Source organism: Bombus terrestris, chromosome 1 (assembly GCF_910591885.1).
Source record: "Bombus terrestris chromosome 1, iyBomTerr1.2, whole genome shotgun sequence".
Taxonomy (NCBI): domain Eukaryota; kingdom Metazoa; phylum Arthropoda; class Insecta; order Hymenoptera; family Apidae; genus Bombus; species Bombus terrestris.
The window spans coordinates 14,023,439-14,037,493 of NC_063269.1; the positions used below are offsets into that span (position 1 = coordinate 14,023,439).

The window sequence follows — 14,055 nt, forward strand, 5'->3', positions numbered from 1 at the left end:
CGACGTGGTTTAATTAATACCGATTCTATGCGTTCACTTCGTAGTGCCACTGAAACGTTAATCGTGCTAATGGAATGCGGCTGATTTGTCGATTACATCCGATTTTAATTATTAATCCTTTGCATATAATCACCATACATATTCGGCGTACACTGCTTCATAAAGGTATTCGAACACTTATCGCAGAACATTTTTCTGTCTTTGTATTTTATGTGATGTATAAAATAGTCTAAAATTTCATGAATATTGTCATGATTATTGGAAAAATTTGAAATCAATCTAAAAATATGTATAAAAGTTACAAAATATTTATTGCAAACATATACATGTAGTAAAAAATTAAGATACAGCACGAATGGCCTATTGATTATTAAGGTTTGTTATTATGGTAGTAATACACATAATATATTCATAAAATCTATAAGAATGCTTTCGTTCGAATATTTTCGTGAGTCTGTGTATATCCAAAATTTCGTAACTTGGTGAATTTGAAAATATTTTTGACGACGTTTTCATTATATTTAGTGAAAACATTTATAGAAGGGACGAACTTAAATATCGGTACGAATGTTTGAAAGCTCTTTGTAAATCATCGATGGCGTTGAGAGAAGAAATGTTTGACGTAAACGAGTTTTCCCATTGAAAATCGAGAGTCCTGAAATATCTGTATCTCGTTTTTTGACGTTTTTGCGGTATTCGCAAACATTCTCCGCCGAGCAAAATGTCCCTGTGTAAAATCGATATTTATTCGTAGATAGTGCGTGCATATTTAATCTGGCGCGATACATATGTCGGATTCAGGTTGCTTCGTTAATGCATTGAAAACCTGAATATTTAACCTTCCATCGAATCGCCAGCTTTTTTATCGGATCTTTCTTTTGGTAAACGTAATTTGACGAGAAACGCTTCTCATTTCCGTTGACAATGAATTTAAAAATTATTATATTAAACGATATATATATATATATCTCAAAACTAAATATGTACCTACACATCGATGAAATAACATGTGATTATATGTATAGACGTGAAAGCATAGAAGAAATCAGTCGACGTTGATAAAAATCCTTTGACGTGAATAAAATGTTAACAAACTATAGGGAAAAGTGATTCAAATATTAACGTTAATAAACGCAAAGAAGTTCCACTTAAAATGGATAAACTAGGTCGCACTTTGGTATAAGAGACTGTATTTCGTGAGTTTATTGCTTCATTAGGTTCAAAATATAAACCACGCATATACATCCTTGTTCACACGCACACTTGCACTAAAACGCTTCGATCTAATGCACTAATGATACAGCAGAAAGAACACCTTATGTAGATATTTTAAGAAAGGTTAGAGAAACCCTGAAACTGAATGCCACCCACATACGAAAAATGCGAATGAAGGTTTACTATCGAAATTGAAGAATGTGTGGGAACACAAATGACAGTGTCTCGAACCACGAAAAAGAAAGTAAAGTCTGAGGATGAGGTAAAAACCTTGACCTAAGAAGTGCTGAATTCGAACGCTTAGATAAGGCGATAATTAGATAAAAGGTCTGAGAAGTCCTTGAAGAAAGGGTTTTCTTGACCAAACGATTGGAAAAGTTGAAACGTATATGTCTATGACCGCCACAACACTCATAGAAAAAACATATAAGGAAATATAATATTTACTTTGGTAGGCAGGTATGGGTCAACTATAGGTTTCCGGAAAAAGATTATTGTACATAGCACGAAAAAGATGTTATAAAACAAAATGAAATAGTTCAGAATGGAGTATACAGAATGGAGCATTGTCGAATTTAAGATTTAAATGTCTTATAATGTCTTACTTAATTTTAATTAAGAATGAATTTCTTCGTTCTTTTATATGCCCTTGTTTCCGCGGATACGAGCATCAAAAAGACAATAAATTAGAAACGCTAAAACAAACTTCAAATGCGACGGATGTACTTTACGAGCTCAGCTGGCAGTATAAGGCAGTATACCGCTTTAGTAGCCTTTTTGTAACTAAAGTGGTAATTTTATTACGAGAACGGTAAACATCCTACATAAATATTGGCGTAACTAACCTGCCGCATTTTATTTTCTCAAATATAAAACAAATTGTAATTAAAAATTAAGAAAGTAGGGAAATACTTTGTGTATGTTTAGTTTGTTTGTATTACTGTATAATGTCCATTAATGTATGTTTGCTTTTAGAAATCTAGAAACCTAAAATTTTTTAACGTTTTTTGTTTATAACTAAACATAGTTAGAAATAACATAAAAGATTGAAAAATCCTTTGCCATTTTTATTCTGCTGAAAAATTGCTGTCTTGTTTGAAAAATTTTACATATTATATATATTTGAGTTTTCCAAGCTCTTTGCATTGGCGAAGTGTGAACCGAATAAAAAATCCGAGGCAACCGAGGCACGTGGCATACAATATTTAAAGTAAACGTCGAGTTTGGATGTGCACGATTCTTCTATAAATAAAATACAGTTTATGTATGTTGTGGCGCAAGGATTTTGTTTCTGTAGTGCAGTACACAGTTTTGGCTCACCAAATAAAATTACCATAACTGGACCAGATGGCCCTACGTATATTTTTGGATGGTTCTTACCGAGGGTACCTAAATATCGATGCACATGGCCTCTCTACTTAGCTACAGGAAAAACTGTCAGTTCCTGTATAAGACTTGATAGCGCTCTATCGTTCAAGGAGTCAACAGGTATCGCTCCTCTGGCTTTGTTTAACTTTTCCTGCCTTTTTATTAGACACGGGTATCTTAATTACAATTTCGAAAATTATCAAATCATTCTAAAAATTCGAAACAAAACAAAGGATTAAAAGATTTATTATTTAAATGAAACATTATGGGAAAAACGCGCATTTATATTATTATAGGTATCCCTACATCGGTTTTTCATGTGGTCTCTTATTTGTTAACTTGATTTTGTCAACTAAATTGATTATTTCTAAATAACCGACTGCTTGATTCTCAAACTTTCGACGTTTTTGCCAACACATCCTACGTGTATATAATTTAAACTAGATTATGCCGTAATTAGTCACGGGTAAAGTAGAACACGAAACAACTTTGAGAGGTTCCTCTGTGTAGCTTTCAATAATGGATGTTTCGTAAGTTTCATTTCATGGCTGCTAGGATATCATCTTAATGAATGTCATGTAACTTACGGTAAAATGATAACCTTATAGGCATCTACTGATTGCACGGTATCCTGTTGGGGCAAAGTGTATACAACCTTTGTTTCGAATTTCAGCGTTTAGAACGTTATATTCAATTGCACCATAAATACAAAGATACCATAATTTTATAGATTATATGTTTATCTAGTAATGAATTACTTTGACGGAAATTTGTAGAGCTAGATTTTTAGTTCTTGTTTATATACAATATTAATTTAATAATATTAATTATGATACTTTATTTAAGATACTTTTCATGGATTGAGGTATTTATATTGAGGATCTTGGTAAACTCCATAAAAATTAACAAAATCATTAAATTTAGGATTAACGTCACAACATGTGTTTCATATTAATTTATCTAGATATACTTGAGAGTAATTAATAAATATTAAAAAGGAAAGAACACTTCATTTTTTCTTTCGATTTATTTTTCTCCCTAACATTTTTTTTTTTTTTTTTTTTTAATTTTAAAATCACAATAAAATTTGAGATACATCATATGATTCCAGGATAGATACCTATGTCTTATTTCAGGACATTGGCTTTTCACCCTTTTGAAACCATGACCCGAACCAAAGTCTACCCACCCACTTCCGTTTATCGCGCAGACGCAACCGACTGTTCGACATGATGTGATCCGCATGTATATTACACTCGAAATCTCGTTTCTCCCGGTCACATACGGGAGAAAAGCGTTAAACGATCAAAATGCAATTTGCGGTAAATACGGTTCGAGTAGAGGGAAATGAATACTGCACCGTAGATCACGTTTTCCAATACTCATTTAGTTTATGTTTTCCACTTATAAGGAAATTACTTCAGTTTTGGAGCTAAAGTTTTAGCGAAATTGAAACAACAAGGAAATGTATATTATGTTACGAACGAAGTGTTTTTTACTCGATTATCAATTATTTATACTTAAAAAACAACTATAAAAGTAGATATTATTCATTATGCCTATTTCAACTTTAAACAAATATTGTCAAGAAAATCTAATAAAAAATTCAGCTGATCGTTTTCCATATAATCTGAAATATAATATTAGTAATAATAGTAATATTTGATATTTTCTCCAGGGAATTAAATATGAGGAAAAACAATATAAATTAAATTCCTGCGGATATGAACGTGAGGATCTAAAAGTGTATATCATATAAATGTTTCGGATCCAATTTCATCGACACGGTCAATTTGGAAATCAATAAAGGGACTTAAATATTTATCGATTTTCGGAGTGTACCACCGCTAAGAAGATTGACACTGTGGTCGAAAATTTTATGAGTTCCTCACATTCTGCCAGCGTGTTCTGAGCAATCATGTCTGTGCAAATACCACGTCCCGTGGTGGCGTTAAGCTTTACGACGTTAAACCTCGTAAGGAGTTACGATCATGTATACTATGTAGGGTTCAAAAGCTTATAGAAATCCCATGATACAAAATAGCGCTGTAGTAAAGCAATACATATATCGCCATTTTAATTTTTTTTTATTTTTCTGATCAATATTTCTTGTATTACATACACTAATCTGATTTTTATGTGCGATATAATGTATGGAGTTCTCAGCTTAACGTTTACATCTTACGCTAACATCTTTTCTACAGAGCTTAATAAACAAAGAAACGGATGACGAGACAAAATACAAAAATATGTAAAAGAACAGACGGAACGAGATCTTAATTTCACGTTATTTTTTTGTTTAGTCAGTGGAATAATTATTACTAAACTATACATGTTTATGCAAATCCAAATTTTAATGAGTATAATTAAAGGAATAGAACCTAAGCAGAGATTTGTTTTGCCATTAAATATTATCACGATCATTATACTTTGAATACTTTAAGTATTTTTGTATACTATATACGTTCTGTGTAGTTTTGGATCTTGCGATTTTCCATAAATGCATAAACAGCCGCCACCTATCCATTACTTTTTATATTCTTCAATTTGACTTTTACATCATGTATAATAATTATGTAGTATCAAGTTATCTATTATTTTTATAAGATCGGATAAACGAAGAATGAGATGAATTTAAAACTAATGGGATGATTGAAAGTTTCCTCTTTTTTCAAAAAATTAGAAAAAAGCAATGTAATAATACACCAAAAAACGTCAAATATTCGAATATTTGAAGGTAGTTCTTTCACATTGGTAGCTATCGCCCACATTCTAACTGACAATTACTCCAAGAATGTGACTATGAAGCACTGAAGATGGCAGTGTCCAAAGATTTGAGCGAACTTCCTGTCTCCTGACAACATTATTACGTTTTACCGGCTTGTGAAATTCGTTCCCGGAAATTCTATTTCAAGATGATCGTGTTAATAGCAGCTATTCGAAAAAGAACATCCTCGTCCTACTTAAATCAGAAAATTGTCTAGTTTACGGTTTTCTATTAATATCGCTGCTTTGAAACAATTTTATTCTTAGATATGTCGCTGTTTCTAAAATGAACTGAAAACTCCAAATATTTAACGTTAAGAGATTTATTTGTTGACTAACGAATTAGTAATTGCTTCAAAGTACAAGTAATAGAGGCATAAATGGAGCAAATTTCTTTCTCGTTTACGATATTCTGCCTCGAATTCCGCGATCAAAAATTCGTTGCAAGAAATACCATCTGTTGAAAACTGTATTATGTAAATCATAATTCCTGAGTGACAGATGGTGCATCGACGTCATAGTTCACGATACATCTAAGGATTTATGCGACCATCTATCTCCGTGTAACATTATGAAACTTCACGTGGTCACTAAGGTAACAACTTTCATTGATGAAACAGTAATAAATAAAAATGCAAAATAAAAAGCTCATCCTTTACTACACACGTGCCCTGTATATATCCTTGAAATAAATTTTGGAAAATCAAATTTATTATTCAATAAAAGATATCAATGCAGACATATATATACATATTTTAATACTTCTTCTAAACTTAATTAAGGAACGCGATGTATAGAAAATTTATAAATTCGAAAATATATCGGATTAATTGAACCTAAAATAAATTAGGTACGTTTAAAAATATTTCTCTATAATCTTCTTAAATTATTGAAAGTTCTTGTCTATGAGCTTTGGTTTCTTAATTGTTCTTTAAGATGATATTAGACAAATAATAGTCCAATCAAGAATATTTATGAAATGTCATATGGTAATTAACCCACTTTGATTTATAGATAGCACATAGCATCTTGCAATATCTACATTGGATTGTAAAGATATGTATCATTTCATATGTTTGATTCAAATGTTTTACAAAAAATCATTGTCATAGTTATAAGTCTTGTATTTACTTTTTCTGTTAAAAACTTCTATTAAAGATCTTTCTGTATATCATACTACTATTTAATTTTGGCAAAAAATTTTCCTGATTTATAAATGAATATGTATTAATTTATATAGTAGCATATACATTATTAGTATATAGAGTATCTGAGATGAATAGTTCAGAATAAAAGATGAAAATATAACCTATGCAAACTGATCATTAACGAGATTACTAACCTCATTTTACAGTTTTTATATGATACCCATTTATAGTTTCATACACGAGTATCATTTTACATATATAATTAATTGTAAAATTAAAATTGATATCACTTACGTGCAAACACATCAACTGCAGCCACACTTTTCTTCTTTTCGCGCTAAGTTAATTTGTTGTAGATGTACACATACATTTTTAGGTAAGTACTTTCATATTACTTTTTCTTATCACAAACAAATTTAAACTTCTCACATTGCAATCTAGCACCACGATACATAAGATCAACGAAAGGGTTAAGTGTTAAAGTAAATGCAGTAACAGTAACTCGTACCAATCGTTGACCAGTGGTCAAGATTTACGAGGTCATGATCATCTTTGCCGAAGAGCACGGCTTCCGAGATAAACGCAGATCGTCGAAGCGGCAGGCAAGCGCTGATTGGCTAACGGAGAGCGCGCGGGTGCGTACAACTCTGACGTCACGCTTCGCCCAGTTTGAAATCGTCCCGACCGTCAGTCGCGCGCCGAACGTCGAACCGAATGCATGTGGTGTTCCTCATTTTTTGTCCGTTGCCTTTTCGGTTACTTTACTAAACATCGTCGCAATTTGCTCGTCATGTGTTCACGAATCATCAGTGAGAAAAAGCCAATGAAAAAGTGACGCTCGACTTTATTGACCGGTTTCATAGTGTATAGTCTCATTTATGTCATAGTTTGACATTTATTGTCGGATACATTCTCCGCTGCTAACTCGCCTCAATTCGATCGTCGTCGATGATCGTGTGCAACGAAAAGAAAGACGTTCTTCCACCGGTCGAATCTACTTTGTTTTCACGCACAGTTGACAGCATGCGTTTGAGTGATGGTGGATAGCATTTCTCCGACAAACATGTGTCAGTGAAACGACGTTTGCTCGTGAGACCACGTGATCAGTGTTGGAAGGTTATGTGAACAGCGTCTTTACAGAAATCGCGACACTCTGATCTATCGGACATCGATACTCACGTTACGTGTTAATCGACGTATGACATCGACATCTCGAATTAGTGAGCAATCGCTATTATAAGTAACGGTTAATTCGTTCTTGCGTTTTATTGAAATTATATTAACGAACTGAATGAGATTACATTAGTTTGTGATGCGGTATATGTGTTGAAAATTTCACCAATTTTATGCTTAATATGCATGACACGGTGAAACGGACCGGCTCGATACTCAAGGTCGTCGATTTGAATTCGACGAATTTGCGATCATTCTTCGACGCGTGATTTTCTTCTGTTTACGCGCTACGTTTATACTTTCGTTCTTTTGAAAGTGTCCAACTTGACTTAGTTCTCGCTCGTCAGTGAGAAAGCACTTGTGATGTGCTGGTGTTTGTGTCACGTCGACTGAGAGCTTACACGGTGTGCGCCGAATGTCAAGACGATAATTGGTGCTGTCTTGAGGTCGAGTGACTCGTGTCATCATGCTGACGATTGTTTTGCTGCTCCTTTTGGGTCAACCGGTTATATCGACGGACTACTTGGGTGAGTTTATTTCTGATATTTTTTGCTAACCTTTGCTGGAAGTTTTCGGTTAAGTATAATGATATTAAATTAACTAAAATTACTAAATGTGAGGTGTGAAACGTTATTATACAAATGTATTGTACGTGTAAAGCGCTTAATACCGCTACGAATGCCGAATTTTATATTTCAATCTTATACTCATTCTAAGAAACGAAAGGAATTTGTAATGGGTTCCAAAAGATGTTTAACGTAAAATTAATACGAGAAAAGAAGTTTTAGTTCATTCTCCCTAGTATCTGATATAAACGTGTAGCAAGTTAAATTGAATAATGATAATGATATATCATATATTATACTTAAACAATTCAGTTTCACTTTTTTGCTGGCAATTTCGAAATTTCAATTTCTTTTTTTATCCTATCCCATTTCAACGTACAAACGAAGTATGAATTACGAAACGTTATGAATTTTAATCAGATCAAAGTTTTACTACCGTCTTAAAATGGTATCATAAAGAAGTTTCCAAGCTTAAGCTTCCTTGTTCATATTGTGAAAAGATGTCTTAATATTCCGATCCCCGTACTTGGTTCGGCAATCTGACCCAACTAACTGTGTTAAATCCTACGCATTTTTTATGTCTTTTCGTTGAAACATCGTGAATGACATCATAGGTGCCGCATTTCTCTTTCATAGGATTCTGTAAACTGTCAACACATGTAAAGCAGACGCTGCATTGACAAAAAGTGTTGAAAATAAAAAGTGATCGAACTAAATACGTTTCTTATTTCGAAAAAAGAAAGAATATCGAAAAATATTTGCAAATAATCGCAGAATCGCAAATATACGTTATTTCGGTAAATAATATTCTATGGATGTCTTTTGCCTTTTTATTAATAGAGAAACATGTAATAATGTACGCGAGTACAGCATATTCATAAATTTTTCCTTGCTGAGACAAACGTTTATGTAAATCGTTATTTCAAGTTCTGTAATGTATTTAATATGTATATTAGTCAGAACGTCACCGATCTATTCGATGAGATAAATGCTGAAACTAGTCGAATAATTCCGCATTGCGTTAGAAGCGTAATTTAATAGATATAGACAATCTATTTCTAAAATATAAAATTGATATTTATACGTTATTACGATAAATTGTATTATTTGTTAAATTAATTTTGAAAATTCTAAATTAGAGTTAATGGGAAATATGAAAGCAAAGAAGTACATTATTGTCGAATAAAATATTTGCAGAAATAGTTTGCAGAATCAATATCATAAGTGAAAATTTCAGAGATACGTTTCATCATTGTTATTTATATCGCATGGAATCAATTAATAATTACCTTTGCATAAAATAGATATTTTCTGAAATTAAAATAGATTCTATATCGTATAAATATTCATTTCATCATTTTTTTGTCCACCTCTGTATATTTTAAATTTATAATAAACAAAACAAGTTGCTAGTATAAAATTTATGCCATTGAAGTAACATGTTTTTCTTAGCAGAAATTGCGTTTAATCACATGTCTCTGCCTTTATCTCGCGAGGAAAGTGCGACCGTCTACAATAATTAATGTAATCGCTTGATGAAGTTAAAGTTGCAATGCTAGCACCATGTATATATAAGTACGTCTGTGATACTAGCATTTTCACGCATATTAAACTTACTACGTCAGAAGTGTGTTGCTTCAAGGCAATATATTCCAGATATAGGATCAGCATTCTAATATAAATTAGTTTACTTTCTGTGCATCACATTATTTCATGCAAATTTTGCAACGTAGTCTTGTTCTATAAATTTTCGAATATTCTCATCGATAACAGGAATGCAATAACGAGAACGAGCATCGAAGATCTTATGAAACATCGTTAAAATTTCACGAAGTAACAGAAATTCGTTTCGAATAGAAAGCTTTCGTATAAAAGACGTGTTTTCTGATAGTTCTGCTAACTTAAAAGCAATCTCCGAGAGATTGCAGTTTATTACGTAAAGTCTTTTGCATTTGTTTCGTCGTATCGGACAGTTTGTAAGGAAACTTAAATGAATGTTAAAGACATGGAAGAGCGATGTAATATCGAACTGTACAACATTTGTGGAGTAAGTTGGAAGTCGCATCAATTGCTTCTACTTCGTTTTATTGTTACTTCTCATCCAATTTTACTTTAATTCTATCTTAGTTGTGCCCTACTTTTATGTTACAATTTTAATTACGAAACTCGTGAAACGTGTTAATTTCCTGAAACATTTATTCGAATATAATTTTTTAATTTCTTTGCTTTGATAAATCTGAGTGAAAAACAGACTTTTTGACAGACAGACAAACATATATGTATAAATACTGCTTGAATACAATAATATTCTAAATAAAAATCGAATGCTACTAAGGAGATTACATATTACAGTAAAAAATTTTCTATTGCGATATTCTTCAAATCATCTTTAATATAAATGAGTCAATGATTTCTTATTTTATTTATTTTTAAATGATATTTTATAAATAAGCTTTTTCTTATTTCATATTCAAATAATCGAATCAACTTATGGTCATGTTTATCCCTTTAGTTACTTGTCAAACATTCTATGCATATACTTAATATGATATTGACTTAATATGATTAGGTGAACGCTGTGTAAATACACGTGTTGCAGTTAGATCATAGTTGAATCACGTTAAAGTAATGTAAAATGAAAGGCGAAGAATTCTCCTGCGTAGCAATAGTCGAATGAGATTTAGTTGGTTATCGATACTGTTCATAACTCTTGAAAAGGTAGACGGAAATAAGAGTTAGCGCGTCAAGCACTTATAATTAACGTTTTTTTATTTCACCGGGTCAAACAGTTAAACGGTAACGATCCTTTTTGTAGATCAGTGAATAATGGATAACGATCGCTGAATGTCTGCGAAACGGAGCTCCATAAAGATTCCTGGAAGTGATTATGCAAAATAGTTGGATACCTCTTACTGTAGGATATGCTGTTTATTAGATAGTAATAAAACATGAATATTTTTTGACTTGTGGGATATTGTATAGAAGTAGCGTTCCATAGAGTTCTCTAATATTACCAATTAAGCATCTGTTTTGTACTATGAATTGAATCACTCTATAAGATTACCATATGCAGAAGAGATTTCGAACTCCTAGTTTTATACTCTATTCATTAATTTAAATTCATGTCTGTCTTTTAGTATATTCACAATCTCGACATTTATCTTATGACGTTTAGTATTTCCATATAACTGAAAAAAATAGTCATATAGAAAAAGTAGTCATATAGACAATGGCAATCAATAAAATGGATTTCGCGTTTTCTATGCATTTCAAACAGATTTTTTGAAACTACTATTTCTATTTGTATTATTAGGAGAACAAAATGGACCATACGTAGTTTAATAAAATAATATAAAACAAAAAAATGTTGTGCATCTATTATTTCCTTATAAAACGAAAGAAACTTTTGGAACTACCTAATACTTCTCTAGTGATCTAACGATATATATATACAAAATTATATCAAGTGTTTTTTAAATAAATTTTTGGTACTAAAATAATTTGTAGGAAACTCAAGGTTCAAAAATAGTAAAAATTTTTGAATCGAAATAACCAGAATATGAGTTTTCCTACACCTAATAAATTGACCAATTATTGTTACGAAGAAAGTACGAATATATGTTCGGTTCATTTTACCGCGGTGTATCCCGATTCCATTTCGTTCTGGGCGAAAAATAAATCGTTCGGAGCATCGAGCGCTCTATCCACCATTGTAGAAGATGAACAGCTCCATTCGCGAGAAACAGAAGCCGCTGGAACCTGAAGTTCGCGTTCATTTTCCGCGATTCCAACGAACTTGCATCGATCCGAACTACTTGGAGTAATACGGATACCAGGGTTACATGGTCGAAACTCGATGCGCGATCTAACAAAGTCGACTGAATGTTCGTCGAACGAAAAACTCGGGCAAACTCGGGCAAACTCGTCGAGAAGACTCCAGGAGCAGTGAATGGAAACGGAATAAGAATAATGAAAATAAGGGGGAAACTGTTCGGAGGAGAGTGGTTTGCCACTCGGTTTGCGGAGAAGGACGAATAGTCAGCGAAAGAAGTGTGTAATTATTCTCGTAAATCCATCGGACATTTCGCGAAAGGGAGGGGAGAAAGCGAACCGTAAAACCGGGACGAATAAATGAAGAATCTAACGGACACTTTCACGCCCTTTGGACAGCACTTTGTCGATAGCCAAGTTGGTTGGATTGCTCGTAAATTCTTATTATAATTGGCATGATTGTAGCCATGGGAATTCTGATTGGCTGGCATAGCCAAGCTATTCGCTAGTTTGAAAAGTTACCGCCATCTCCATAAATCGTTTCTGGTGACGGTGGACGACTGTAGAGTCTCGCGTGGCTGGAACTCGTGAAAATGGGGTTGAAATGCAAAAAAAAAGAAGACTGGAAAATAAAAAAAAGGAGAAAGACAGGAAGGAAAGTTGGAATAGAGGGTAGAAAAGGATTTTAATGTTGGAATGATGGATTTTCTTTCATTGTCGCGAAATAGGCTTCTGTTGGAAACTAGTCTAGTTCGTTGCAACGTCTGCAGTTGACTACAGAACGCTAACAGTCTCGTTAAGATCGCATCTCGCCGTAATACCAGAGTTGATATTTTACAGTAGATAAATTACGCTGATACCAGGGAAGATGGGATAGCAATTTTTTGCCGGCTACTAGGGGATAAATCGGTGCTGGATTGCAGGAGTAGATCTTGCTTTATAAACTCGCTGATATGTTTACGACCAAACGATGAATATGTTTTGATCGTTATGGGAGAAGCGAAAGCCAATGGAACTTGAGCATGATGTCTTGCTGATTTGAGCGGATGATTCTGAGTGCCATAGAACTTACGGGTTTTTGATTGTAGTTTGTGATTTTGGTTTTTAGTTGCTTCGATCGTTACCACATTTTTATTTAGAGGAAAATATTTCATGTTATGTAGTTCATTAAAAAAAATTACAAATTGGTAATTTTGATCAAAGCTATGGAAATATTGATTCTTTCCCTGATTATTTTACATCCCGTAAGTTATTTTCTGGTACATTCACCCCACAGTTTTCGCGGTTATTCCGTAGGAATACTGAATCGTGACCGAATTTCGTTACAAAATTACTTCTCGTAGTTGCATTTATGTACGTGTTTGTTCTGTCCCGGTGTTTTCCGTATGTGTTGATTGTTTAATTATTAAAAATGAGGTCGTGTATTGCGGAAGCACGCATCCCTATGCATGCTTTGTGAAGAAACAATACCCATCCGTCCATAATTCACCGTCATAGAAGGAAAACCAGAAACGGCGCTATTTTCACGTATTTCTCAAAATGACTTATTTTTCGGACCAATGCTATACGCGTACTGTAAACGGTGTATTATATTTACGACAAATCCAGTCTCCTAGTATCGCGATATAAAAAAACTGCTGTTGTTTTTCTTCCAATATTTTTTCAACACATCCCGCCGGCACTATCAACATGTATCGTCTACAAATATTTTTATTGGCTGTTTTGATTTTACCTGTCTGCTGGTGTTATCACGGTTTTCCATAGAATTAATTTGATTAAAATTACCAAGCTTGATGAAATTCTTGGAAACAAGGATTAAATTACTCGGAACTTAATAATTTTATAATTAGTAACCCTGTGACACAATCATCTATGTTATATTCTAATTTCATAATTAATTTCATAATTAATGATATATGACACACAATATTTGTTTTGTAACTTCAAAATATTATAAAATATTCTATTAAATGCACATGTGTTTAGATACTCTCGTAAATGAGTGTATATTATTTGCGGACTATTCTAACACAAACATACCTAATATC

At 32.9% G+C, this 14,055-nt stretch overlaps 1 protein-coding gene across 3 annotated transcripts in view; it reads left to right on the forward strand.

Annotated features, from left to right (window-relative positions):
* The first annotated feature begins 7,171 nt into the window (after positions 1 to 7,171).
* The window catches only part of LOC100643722 (protein eva-1), a 324,599-nt gene continuing 317,715 nt past the window's right edge, over positions 7,172 to 14,055 (forward strand). For all 3 annotated transcript variants that reach the window (XM_048409136.1, XM_048409158.1, XM_048409153.1), the window contains exon 1: positions 7,172 to 8,197. The gene's annotated coding sequence lies outside the window, so the exon portion shown is untranslated. The remainder of the gene's footprint in view (positions 8,198 to 14,055) is intronic.